Source organism: Myotis brandtii, unplaced genomic scaffold (assembly GCF_000412655.1).
Source record: "Myotis brandtii unplaced genomic scaffold, ASM41265v1 scaffold399, whole genome shotgun sequence".
NCBI classification, from domain to species: Eukaryota; Metazoa; Chordata; class Mammalia; order Chiroptera; family Vespertilionidae; genus Myotis; species Myotis brandtii.
In genome coordinates, this window is record NW_005365325.1 from 3,092,342 (window position 1) to 3,104,778 (window position 12,437).

The window sequence follows — 12,437 nt, forward strand, 5'->3', positions numbered from 1 at the left end:
TAGTATAATTATGATATTCTACTGAGTAAGAAGGGTTTTTTTTTGGTGATTATTACTGGTGGATAAAGCATTGGAGGAGGAAGCCCATGATATCAAGCACTGGCCCTGAATCTTTGTGTCCTGGGCAGTTATTAGGTCTCTGTGGGCTCTGGTATTCATAACTGGATTAGATAATCTGTGAAATACTATGGGATCTGACTTTTTATAGGATCTTAAGTGAAGAATCTGCCAGGGCCACATCTTTGCCCAAGGGCTGTGACAAATATATTTAGGTCTCATCATTCCTCAAACATTACATGGATGCTTTGTTCTCTCCAGGTTCCCCAGGCCCAGTGTAAATATGCAGAATGATTCATACCTACAGCAGTGAAGGTCATCAAATTCCAGGAAGTCCAGGACATTCTGGGAAGCTCGGGAGAGAAACTATACGTTTGAAAAGTGAGCAATTGACAGAGTCAGTGACAGACCTTCCCAAAGGTGGCCAAGGGGATAATTTTCCTCTCAGCTGTCTGTTCCCACCCAATTGACTTTACTATCAGAGTAATTGCTCTAAAACTAAAGTCTGATTTAGTCATTCCCTAACTCACAGACCTTAGATGGCTCCTCTGTACCTGCAGAACAAAGTATAAACACCTTACCGATGGATCTTAGACTGTCGCCATCTGACCCCAAACAATCACTCCAACCTCATATCATGTTATATCCCTCCGTGCACTCTGGGTGATACCCCAGCTCACTGGACATCTCATTATTCTTTTAATTCTATATTCACTTATCTCCCGAAGTCTGTGTTTTGGGCTACAAGGCCTTCCCTTGGCTTTCTGGTCTACCGAAATCTTTCTTATTCTTTAGTGGCCTATTCAAATATCTCCCCTGATGTCTACCATCCACAAGATTTCCTGTACTCCATAACAAACTACTATCACCTTATTACTGCTTTAATTTAATTCTGCTTTTTATTAGAATTTATTGTATTAATGTCTGTTCCTCTCTCCTCTGCAGCTTTATTTTTGATGACATAGATCATGTCTTATTCATGTTTTTTCCCCCCACATCTCTGCATCTCTTAACAATGGGGATACATTCTGAGAAATGTGTCAGTAGGATATTTCATCATTGTGTTAACATCACAGAGTGCATTTACACAAGCCTAGGTGGTATGGCCTGCTACACACCGAGGCTCTCTGATATGGCCTATTGCTCCTAGGCTACAAAACTTTAGAGCATGTTATTGTACTCAATACTGTAGGCAATTGTAACACAATAATAAATATTTGTATATCTAAACATTTCTAAATATAAAAAAGATACAGTAAAAATACAATATAAAGGATAACAAATGATAAAACTGTATAGGCCATTTACCCTGACTGGAGCTCACAGGAATGGAAGTTGCTCTGGGTGAGTTGGTCAGGCCATGGTGTGTGAATGTGAAGGCCTAGGATATTACTGGACACTACTGGAGACTTTATAAACACTGTCCCATAAGCCCTTCCCCTGATTTCTTCCGACAGGGTCAGAAATAAAGCATTGCAGATGCCAATGCTGTCCCATGAACAGGGATGTGGGCTGAATTGCTTGAAATATTGAGGAGAACTAGCTGGGGAAGGCATAGGTCACCATAATAGTGGCTGCCAGGAGAAAGCGAAAGGTGGCCTGAGGATCAGGAGGAATAAGGAATCAAGATGGAGAGAAAAAGGAACATAGGGGATTGTCGTGGTTAATGTGGTTTTGTCTACTGTGTGTTGGAGCACTGGTCAGATTAAGGAACTTTGTGATGGTCATTTTTTAAAAAAGAGTGTTTAAATGAGGGTATAGAACTGAGGACTCAATATTTTGACTTTGGAAATTTGTTTTTGGTTCCATTGACCCCATGTGGCACAAAGGACTCTCTCTGGCATTGAATTGATGGAAGAAATAAAACTCACCTATGCTTTACAGGAAAATATTTCCAAAGTACAGGGACAGGCTGTCTCCACACTGCCACAGAAAGCTTTCACTAAAGTGGCAGGGACAGTCAATACTTGTTAGGGGAGTTTCTGTAGACCTGTGTCCTTGTACAGGGTCTTAGATCCTCAACAAAGAATTCACAGCAATGTGCTCTGAACACCACCAAGCTAGATCTGGGAGGGCTGCAGCACCCTCTGAAAATATAGCATTGGGGGGAAAGGTTCCTCTGGGATGAAACAGGCTCATGGCTAACTGGCTGGGATATATTCTGTGAACTCAAAATTGAGGTGCTGTGAGTGAGAGGGAGTCTATTGCTGAGCCCCACAGATGTTGTTTCCATTTTTCTACAGGAAATTCAGCTCCATTGCATTCTTATGGGGCCATATGTGGTTTGTTATTGACCAAAATGTCGTTCTGCGGGTGCATGTCTTAATCATTGTTGGTGATCAGATACCGTTTGTTGGTTACAGCAGCTGACTCTGTATTCTAACAAATAAAAAAATTAGGAGGTTGGCCTTGGACCCCCAGAATACTTGATTCAGTCTTTTCACTCTCTTGCTTGAATCCCTCCAATGGCTGCTCACTGCGATGAAAATAATTTCTAATTTTCCTTACCAGCCAACAAGACTCAATTTAGTCTGGGCCCTGACTTCATCTTCTACTTCTTCACATACTATTCTCCCATGTTTGTTTCCTCATAAGGGCCTTTGCACCTGCTCTTCTACCTGCCAGAAACTCCCCTCAGCACCCCCAGCCCGAGCCCCAGACCCAGATCTTTACAGGACTGCTTCCTTGTCATCAGTTCACTGTCTACCACCTCAGACAGGTCCTCCTTGGACACCCAGCCTCGCCATTGCCGCCCCAGGATCACTCTATCCCTTCACTCTGCTTTGCTTTCTAAATAGCACTTCACATAATTGTGCATTGAACTTCTAATTCTTTGCCTCCCAGTATTGTCTGCCTAAATTGGGAATTGGGAGTTTTATCCATCAACTCCCATCCCCTGTTGGTTGAAGTTTGCCTCCACAGGTGTCAATTCCTTGCCTAATTCTGAGTTGCCTGTGGGCTAAGATAATCTCCGCAGATAGAAAACAAAGATGGTAAGTGTGCGTTTGAGGTGACATGCTCTCAGTGCCAGGTGATGGAAGCCCTCCGGGAGCTGCTCAACTCAGAGGTACAGCTGAGGGGCTGTGAGGGGGCACCAGAGGCTTCTGATACACTTCACTATCTCTCCCGCCCTCCACGGATGTGGAAGAAAGGGACATTATCTCTAGTACTCTGTTCTTAGTGCATAGAGTAGTGCCTGGCCTTAGCTGGTACTCTATGTGAGCTGAATGAATGAATTAAATTTCTTAGCCTTTCTTTGTCTCTCTTTTCCTACCTGTAAAAGGGCAATAATAATCCAACTGATCTTGTGAAGTTGTTGTGAAGTTAAATAAAATAAAACATGGAAGGTGCTTAGCACAGAAAAAGACCACAATCAATTGTAAGCTGTTATGACCCAGCTGTGTGATTTTAATGTAGGGAAGATCACTTAGTTCTTCTAAGGCTTCAATTTTTAAGTAATCATAGCTTTAATTTTTTCCAAATTGGAATAAGAGCAAAACGTGATAATATATAAAGGTGACAGTATTATATAGATACACATTATTATCATCGCTCACCATCCATCCTTTCAAGGTTGCTAGGGTTAGTTACAGCTGGAAAGGCAGGCTAAATTCCCTGTCCTCATAAGGCTTCTAGTCTCATAAGGGAGAGATACAATAAACAGAACAGCTATATTAGGAACTGGCCCTGCATTTTTGTATCCCAGACAACCACTTAACCTTTGTGGCCCCAGTATTCATAACCAGACTAGATGATCTGCCGAGTCCTATGGGCTCTGACTTTTTTTTTTATTATATAAGCTTAAGTGGAGAAGCTGCCCAGAAAATGAAATTTGCACAAAAACCTGACAGAGAGGAGGGAACAAGCCAAGTATTCTGGTCAAATTACATTATTTGGTTTACCAACTAGGATATGCTAAGCAACAGTGTGGCAGCAAACATCTCAGTGGCTCTAGACTTCAAAAGTTTATTTCCTGCTCATACTTCATGCCCATCCTACTTTGTCAGGGAGTTGTTTGATGTTGTCCTCACTCGGGGTCAAAGGCTCTCCCACTTGGAATGTCATGAGTTAAGAGGCAGGGAATAGAGAGGACTGGAGGGTCACTCATTGGCAATTAAGTGCTGCAGCTGAAAGTGACACACATCACTTCTGCCTCCATCTATTGGCCAATCATTTGGCTTTGCCCAGCTGCAAGGGAGCAGGGACATCTAATCCTCCCACTTGTACTTGAAAGGGGAGGAAAACTGGATGCGGATAAACAATGTAAATGTCTGCTACATTTGATAATGACCTTTTCCACACAATCAGATACCACAGAAATATTGCTAAGATGGTCAATATATAGATTGGCATTTAAAGGATATTTTATTATGGGAAATTTCAAACACACACAAAATGGAATAGTATAATGAAACGTCCAGGTAAACATCACCCATGAACGCACCACTATTTCTAACCACTGAAAATGTTCTGATTGTTCAAAGGAGCTTCATTTATTCATCAAATCTCTTGTGTTGGGTATTGCCAATTTTTTTTCTTGTTAATCCTCACCCGAGGATATTTTTTCCATTGCTTTTTAGGGAGAGTGGAAGAGAGAGGGAAAGACAGAGAGAAACATGGATCCGAAAGAAACACATCGATTTGTTGCCTCCCGCACGACCCCTGACCAGGGCCCAGGCTAAGAAGGAGCCTGCAACCAAGGTACATGCCCTTGACCGGCCAAAAGAAACACATCGATTTGTTGCCTCCTGCACGACCCCTGACCAGGGCCCAGGCCAATAAGGAACCTGCAACCAAGGTACATGCCCTTGACCGGAATCAAACCTGGGATCGTTTGGTCTACAGGCTGATGGTCTATCCACTGAGCCAAACCAGCTAGGGCGGTATTGCCAACTTTTGCCATATAAATCATATGGGAATGAACATCCTTTCTCATAAATTGTCACTTATTGTCAATTATCTCCATGTGATAAAATCCTTTAGCTCTTTTAATGACAATATCCACATCTACTTTCCTCCCTACCAACTGATTCCTGGGTCACTGCTCATTCCCAAGGCAGCACAGAGTCCTGGGACAAAGGAAAGGGCAGGGCAGCAGGAAAAATATCAACCAAAACGTTCTTCTATTTTCAACAATACTCTTAACCTATATATATTTCAAGGAACATATGATTAATACATAATTTATCAGACTGAATTAAAATGTGATTTGTGATTTTAAAGTTTAGCATCTCTTAAAATATTTTATCTGAAAAATTTTTAAAGCTGCATTTCCCCAAAAGCTTCTGCTCCCTAACATAAATCCTCTTATGAGGGACAGCACTTTAAGTGAGGTGGCCTTGTAGATGGATGGACAGACATGAATCCTGGTTTCAGGTACAAGTTCCACTCATCATCAGCTGTGTGACCTCAGTTAAGTTATTTAGCCTCTCTGAGCCTCTATTTTTATTTTTATTTTTATTTTTTCATTTATAATGTGGTAACTCGAACTCACAGGTTTGTTGTAACATGCAGATAACATGATGTTTATGAAAACATCTATTACTAGACCTGGCATTTGATAGCTGTATAGTAAAAACTTCCTTTCCTTTTTTATTTTTCTCTTTTATTTTCAGAATATTCTCAAGGCATGAACAATACAGTGACTTTGTACAACACTGCTCATGTTATAGTTCTTAGCAAGTATGTGTCTTCTTGAGGACCCGTCTAGCAATCGAAAAAATCATTTCAAAATGAGTGTTTTTCCATGACACCAAAACCAAATTTTGGAAAATTCTTTCAGGTAAGTCCTTTCTTTGGAAAATTCCCATTCCGTCATTTGCAGCAGCCAACGGCTATTTACCCCAGGACCCAACACCTTTCAATTTGTTATTTTTAATGTTAATAAATGATTCCGCTCATTTCCTGTTTTCCTCTGCTCACCAACCTGCCAGCAGCAGTCACACACAGGCCTTAAAATAATTGTACTGGTAAACAACTGACTCAGATTATGAGTAGGACATCTGTAATTGTGTTACATAGTCAACCCAGCTGGAGATGGGCAGGCATGGCTCCCAGCATCCAGCTGTGTGATTTGGTGAATGCAGCGAAGAGGTTTAGGAGGACTTGGACGGAAGGGTGTCAAAAAACGTGAAAGGATGTGCTTCAGGTTAGAGCGATCAGAAGGCTCTATCTCACTCTTGTCATGTTCTCCAGGGGGCCTGGTACACAGCAAGCACACAGTAGGCACTAATAAGTATCTATGGTGAGTGGATGCCAGTGGAGCAAATTTAGTTTTGCTCCAATCTTTGTTCAAGACCCTTCCTATGTTTTCTTTTTTATTTTTCATCATCTGGGGTTTCTTTGCTCCCATGGTCAAATTCTTCCTCTATGTGTCTCAGGTCACACCTAGAGGAGAGGCTGGCCCCCCGGAAAGAGTTCAGTAAATGTTTGTTGAATGAACAAAAGATACCAAAGATCTTCTGCAAAAGACACAAGAGGCCCAACTTGGGAAGTTTTGAGAAAGAGAAAGAGAGGAAGAGGGGCGGGGAGAGAAAGAATGTGTGCCTTCATCCATCGATGCTGCTAAGTGCGATTTGAAAGTGTCCCCCTCAAGGTGGGCCAGTGGATCACTCTGGGGTACACTAAAACAAATTCTCATTATTCATGGCTTTCTGATGTTGAAATTTAATCAAGAAAACTCGAAGCAGCATTCAAGTCTGGTTTCTCAACAGTGGTTTTGATGACTTGAGTTGTGTTTTTTCATCCTTATTGCTTTCAGCTATACATAAATCTCTTTCCCTCTGCATTTCTCCCTTGTGCGTGTGAAACATGATACTTTTCCATATTCTTGGGTCCTTTTGGAATCCAGACTTTTCACTTCCTCCACATCTGCTATGAAACCAAATATTGATTAATGTGACCTATAAACCTAACCATTTAAATGGGGCCAATGACCAAGTCCTATTCTTGGATTTTTTTTAAGGAATTTCTATCATTTTTTCCCAATCTCTCTCTTAAATGTGACTCTTTTTTTGTTTATGAAAAGATTAAAGGAAAATTAAACCAACAGTAAAGTTCTCAACCACATCTGAGGCTTAAATTCCAAGTCTTTTGGCTAACATTAACCCAGACCATCTCACTTACTTTAGGATAGAAATGTTTCTAACCTTGCCACTTTTGTCCTATAAAAATTACAGTGGGATATGAAAATACACAAACCCTAACCATCTCCAGAAGGTAGTTTTTATTTATTTGAAAGACTCATAAATATGACAAAGAATAGTTATCAATAAAATAAGGACATTGCTCAGTGATTCCATGGGATGAAAATATATATTTTTTTAAATATATTTTTTTATTGATTTTTTACAGAGAGGAAGGGAGAAGGATAGAGAGTTTGAAACATCGATGAGAGAGAAACATCGATCAGCTACCTCCTGCACACTCCCCCCTAAGGATGTGCCTGCAACCAAGGTACATGCCCCCGACCGGAATCGAACCTGGGACCCTTGAGTCCGCAGGCCAAAGCTCTATCCACTGAGCCAAACCGGTTAAAGCGGGATGAAAATATATTTAAAGAGAAAGAAAATGTAACCCTCAAGGCTCTAAAATTCTGAAAAGGATGCTATAAAGGATGCTTGCTATGAAGACTAGGAGAGTGACTCAAGTCATAGTATTATTTTCCCCCAAACAGAGTAGGACATACATATTCCTCGTGTTACAAAATCCCAAGGGATGCTATTTACATAGAATACAATGAGACCGTAATCCTCTGTACTTTGTGCAACACCTGAATGTATGCCTGCAAATGAACATAGTCTTCTCCAAAGTAGCCACCTCCATAGAAAGGCTTATTCCAAAATTATTGCCTTGTTTACAACTTTGGAATTACCTTAAAGACCTGCTACATTTTTTGGAGTGCCCTTAATAGCTGCAAATAATCGTTTGATGGGGGATTTGACATTTGAGAATATTATGTCTTTAGGTACAAAATCTCATGTAAAATTTAGAATAACTTATAGCATGCTTTTTGTTGTTGCTAAAGAGAAAAAGTATTCTGAGGTGTTTAGATTAATTTTTCTATGTGTCTGAAGTGACTCATAGCTTTTCCCAAGGTGATAGGAGAGGGTAAGGAGCAAAGGAAGCCACAATAGACTAAGTATGTAATAGATTAAGTATGTGGCCTTTTAATGATCTACTTTTGAGGGGATCAAATTTTATTCAGTTATTTTGTACTTCTTTCCAAGTCTCATTTTGTTAAAATCACATACTAAATTTCATGTGATTGTTTATATTAGTGCATCAGTCTCCTCAAGAATGAAAAGAGGAGAATACACCTTAAAAAAGCTGTTTCTGAGAATGTGTACATTAAAAACTGATTGGTTGTTTTAGAGATTTCAAATAACATCCTAGACAGAATTTTATTGGCAGATCCTCCGTCTTGACGCAAAGGACTTGATCCGCTACCCCGACACAATTTTGAGGTCAACACTAGGTGGTCTACATTCAATACCAGCATTTTACAGGAGGAGTGGTGAGAGGGAGCAGTCATGAATGAACACTATTCCTAAGAAAGGTGCATTTCATGCTTGACCTGTGGATAATACATCAGTGCTTTTGCACAAGATTTCCAATTGTGAGCAAGATAATTAATCAACAGCATCTTCCTCTTGATCCTTTTGGTTTGATAATAAAGCCAAGAGGGTAATAAGGCTGAACATTTTATACTCCCCCCCTAAACCAGGAAGCTACCCACTTTTAGAAGGGAAAACAACAAACTCAGCAAATCAACTCAGTCTTTGAACACATCATGTTACTTCTACCAATAGAGAAGCCTCACTATTTCCTATTTGCTTCTATTGAAAGTAGAATCTATTAAGGTTAGTGAAAGCCCAGGGGCAGGTAGGGCAGGTGGAAGTATGTCTGTCTGTCGTGAGTTGGTCTGTTATTGTCAAGGTGCTCACAGGATCATGGGAGGTAGCGTTGAGTGATTCCTTTTATGTCTAGACAGATATTCATAATGAAACAGATGTCTGGCTCTTGAAGCTAACTTCTGAGTCTGGAGGTATTTGGGTTTACAAAGGCCCAAATAAGAATGGATGACATTGTCTTGGGTGAAGCCACAAAGACTAAGAGGAAAAATGAGCAGGGGCTGGGGAGAGGGGAAGGCGATCTGCTGCTGAAAGTTAAAATGTCACCTAAGGCAGGAGACTGACTATAATAAGAATCCTCTGTGTTAAATCACATTGAACCTGGAAAGTATTCTTCAAGTTCAACTACCCCAGACATCCAAATAACCTGTCTTGATCTTCTCAATACCCCCAAATGATTGCAATTTTAATGGCTTGTTTTCCTTTGGCTTTCTTAGGACCCTCGATTGTAGCAGAAGCTAGAACAAGTCTCTGGAGGTTCACGTTGCACAGCTTTCATGCCCGTTTTGTGAATTTCATCATAAGTAAAGCCAGTTGGACAAAGAACAGGCTCCTGCTTTTGTGCCCATCCCCCCTTCCCAACTTTTCATACTGTGGAGTGACATCTGAAAGGATTGTCTCATGACCAATCCGCTTCTATCTGTTCATAAAAGCGCATCATCCATTGCTTGGCCAAATTAACATCTCTGCTTTACCTAGAAATAAGGGTGTGAGAGACTAGCACAAGTTAAAATAGAGTGAGATGAGATGAAAGCACTTTCTAAAAATGCCTCTTTTTTTTTTCTTTTTTCCTTTTTAAGCATTACCATCATCTGTCTGCCAGGTGGAACTTATTTGGATAATATAGCACAGATGTACCTTGTTGCACCCAACAGATGAATTCCTGAAAAGCTGCATTTGATAGAATTTTTATAAATTCAATCACATTTTCCTGTAGGCTTGCATTAGCGTAACAGAGGCCATTATCCACATTTGACTGATCTTCAATTGGCAGAGACCTCTAACACTTGAGCTTCAGGTTTCTCAGCCAAATCTCTATGTCAGGCAGTTAATGATCTGGAAATAATAAGCTCTTATGTGAGCTAGGGGAGCACTACACTTAAAGAAAATTTGATTGTCTTTCCCTGAAAGGAAAGAATCATCATTGCATGATGGGAATCTTCACTCGTGGAATCTTAGACTATCAGGAACATTAGAGATGGTGGAGTCCAAACCTCTCTTTCTTGCAAACGAGGAAACGGAGGCTCTGAATGTTTATTCATCTGTGACAGCAAGCAACAATATAATATAAAGCAAAGACTAGAGATTTTGAGGTTGGCAGCCTTGAATTCAAATGATTTCTCCTCAGCGTCCTAGCTGTTTGGCTTTGGGCAAGTATTCCTAACACTCTGAGCCCAGTGTCCTCATCTTTAACACAGAGCTAGTTGGGATAAATGGCTATGGACGTAGACTTGGCGAGGGGTGATGAACACACAATACTATATACAGATATGTATTATGGAATTGCACCCCAGAAACCTAATAATTTTATTAATCAATGTTACCCCCCAAATTTTTTTAAAAGACAGAGATAGGCTGTTGTAAAAATTAAATGAGGTAAGGTGTATAAAATCATAACAGTGCCTAGAATGCATTAAGGGTTTGATGAATGTCTTTTCTTCTCAATTTCCCTTATTTTCGTTTTTATTAAATATTTTAAAAATGTATTTATTTTAAAACTGCACAATGCTTCTTATTGAAATTTAAAGAAAGTCAAAGGAGACAGAATAAAAAGCAGGTGGTCCCTTTTCATTTTCCCATACCCCAAACCCCTTTCCCCAAACCTCTTTCTAAAGGAAAGCACTGTTCACAGTTTGGTTTGCTTTGTATCCTTCCAGAATTTTTTCTTCACCATCTTTTTAGGTGAAACGCTCCATGTACTAAAGTCCCTATTAGAAACTTCAAAAAAATTTTGTATCAGTCCACTGTTGCCATAAAAATGCTGTGTAACAGGACAACCACAAAATCTCAATGGCATACAAGCATTAGTATTTCTTTCTCATTCGTACATTTGAGGGTCAGCTGAGTTGGCTGGGCTTGGGTCCAGGTAGAAAGTTCCACTACAGGTTTGCTCCATGGGTAGGGTTTTGTTTCAGGTTCAGTTCAGGTCTGCTGCAAGTTTCTCATTCTTCTGGAACCATCAGGGTACATAGGAGTTGTTCTTTTCATGGCAGAGGTTGGATGTTCCCTGAGAGATGAGTGGAAGCATGTGATGTCTCTTGAGGACAAAGCTTGCAACTGGTCTCTGCTATGTTGGCCCAAACAAGTCATGTAGTCAAGTTCACCAAAAGTAGGATAGGGCAGTCACTCCATCTCTAAGGAGAGGAACCACCAAGTCACATGGCAAACAGGTGGCAAGAGGGAAGTGAGCAATTAGGGACTATAATGCAATCCTCCATAGTCCCAGGAAGGGCCAATCCACTTAAAAGTAGCACATGTCCCCTTTTCTCCCCACAGCTAGACACTAAGCTCCTGGTGAGCAAGGGCCATGATTTTTGTTTGTTTGTTTGTTTTTGTTCTCTACTTCCAAAATCAAACTAGCAGATTGAAAAAAAAAATGGTATTCCATAACTACTTGTTGAGTGAATATTGAGAATCCTGGTCCAGGAGAGTACAGGAAACAGACAGCATGAATAGTAACCCCAAAGGCTCATGTGTGTGTGTTTGGGAAGCCATCCCTTTTCCTCCAGAGCTCAACATGCATTTGTCAAAATTTGAGTTGGCAGCCGGGATTCAGAGCGGGCCAGAGGTTCTGGAGTTGGCCCTTCGTCAGTCAGCGGTCATTTTTATGCCAGTGTAAACCTTTGCTTAATTGCTATGGCCTGACTATCTGAGAATGGCAAGATGATCAGTCACGTGTGGACATACAGAATGCGCGCCCACGGCTTGCCTTTAAATGTCAGCAGTGTGGCTGTGCTCTTGGCCAGGAATTTAGATATGGTTTCCAACCCAATTGTTCTTTATAATTTCTTGTGTTAACAGACAGGGATGGTAAAGGGGACATTTGGGGGATGGTGAAGGGTGGCTAGCCCCCAGAGGCTGTGGAAAGGACTTGTTTCTGTGTGGGGAGGAGGGGGGGGGGGGAGGGGGAGTTGGAAGCTGGTGCGTATCCTCTAGGGCAGTGGTTCTCAACCTTGGCTGCACATTAGAATCACCCGGGAATCGTTTTAAAATCCTGATTTCTGGGCCTCATCCTCCGGAAATTCTGTTTTCTTTGTTACTAATGTTGTGGCCCCACCCCATAACAAAGAAAACAGAATTTCCGGAGGATGAGGCCCAGAAATCAGGATTTTAAAACGATTCCCGGGTGATTCTAATGTGCAGCCAAGGTTGAGAACCACTGCCCTAGAGGATACGCACCAGCTTCCAACTCCCCCTCCCCCCGCCCCTCCTCCCCACACAGAAACAACCCCCTCCCCCAGCCACTGG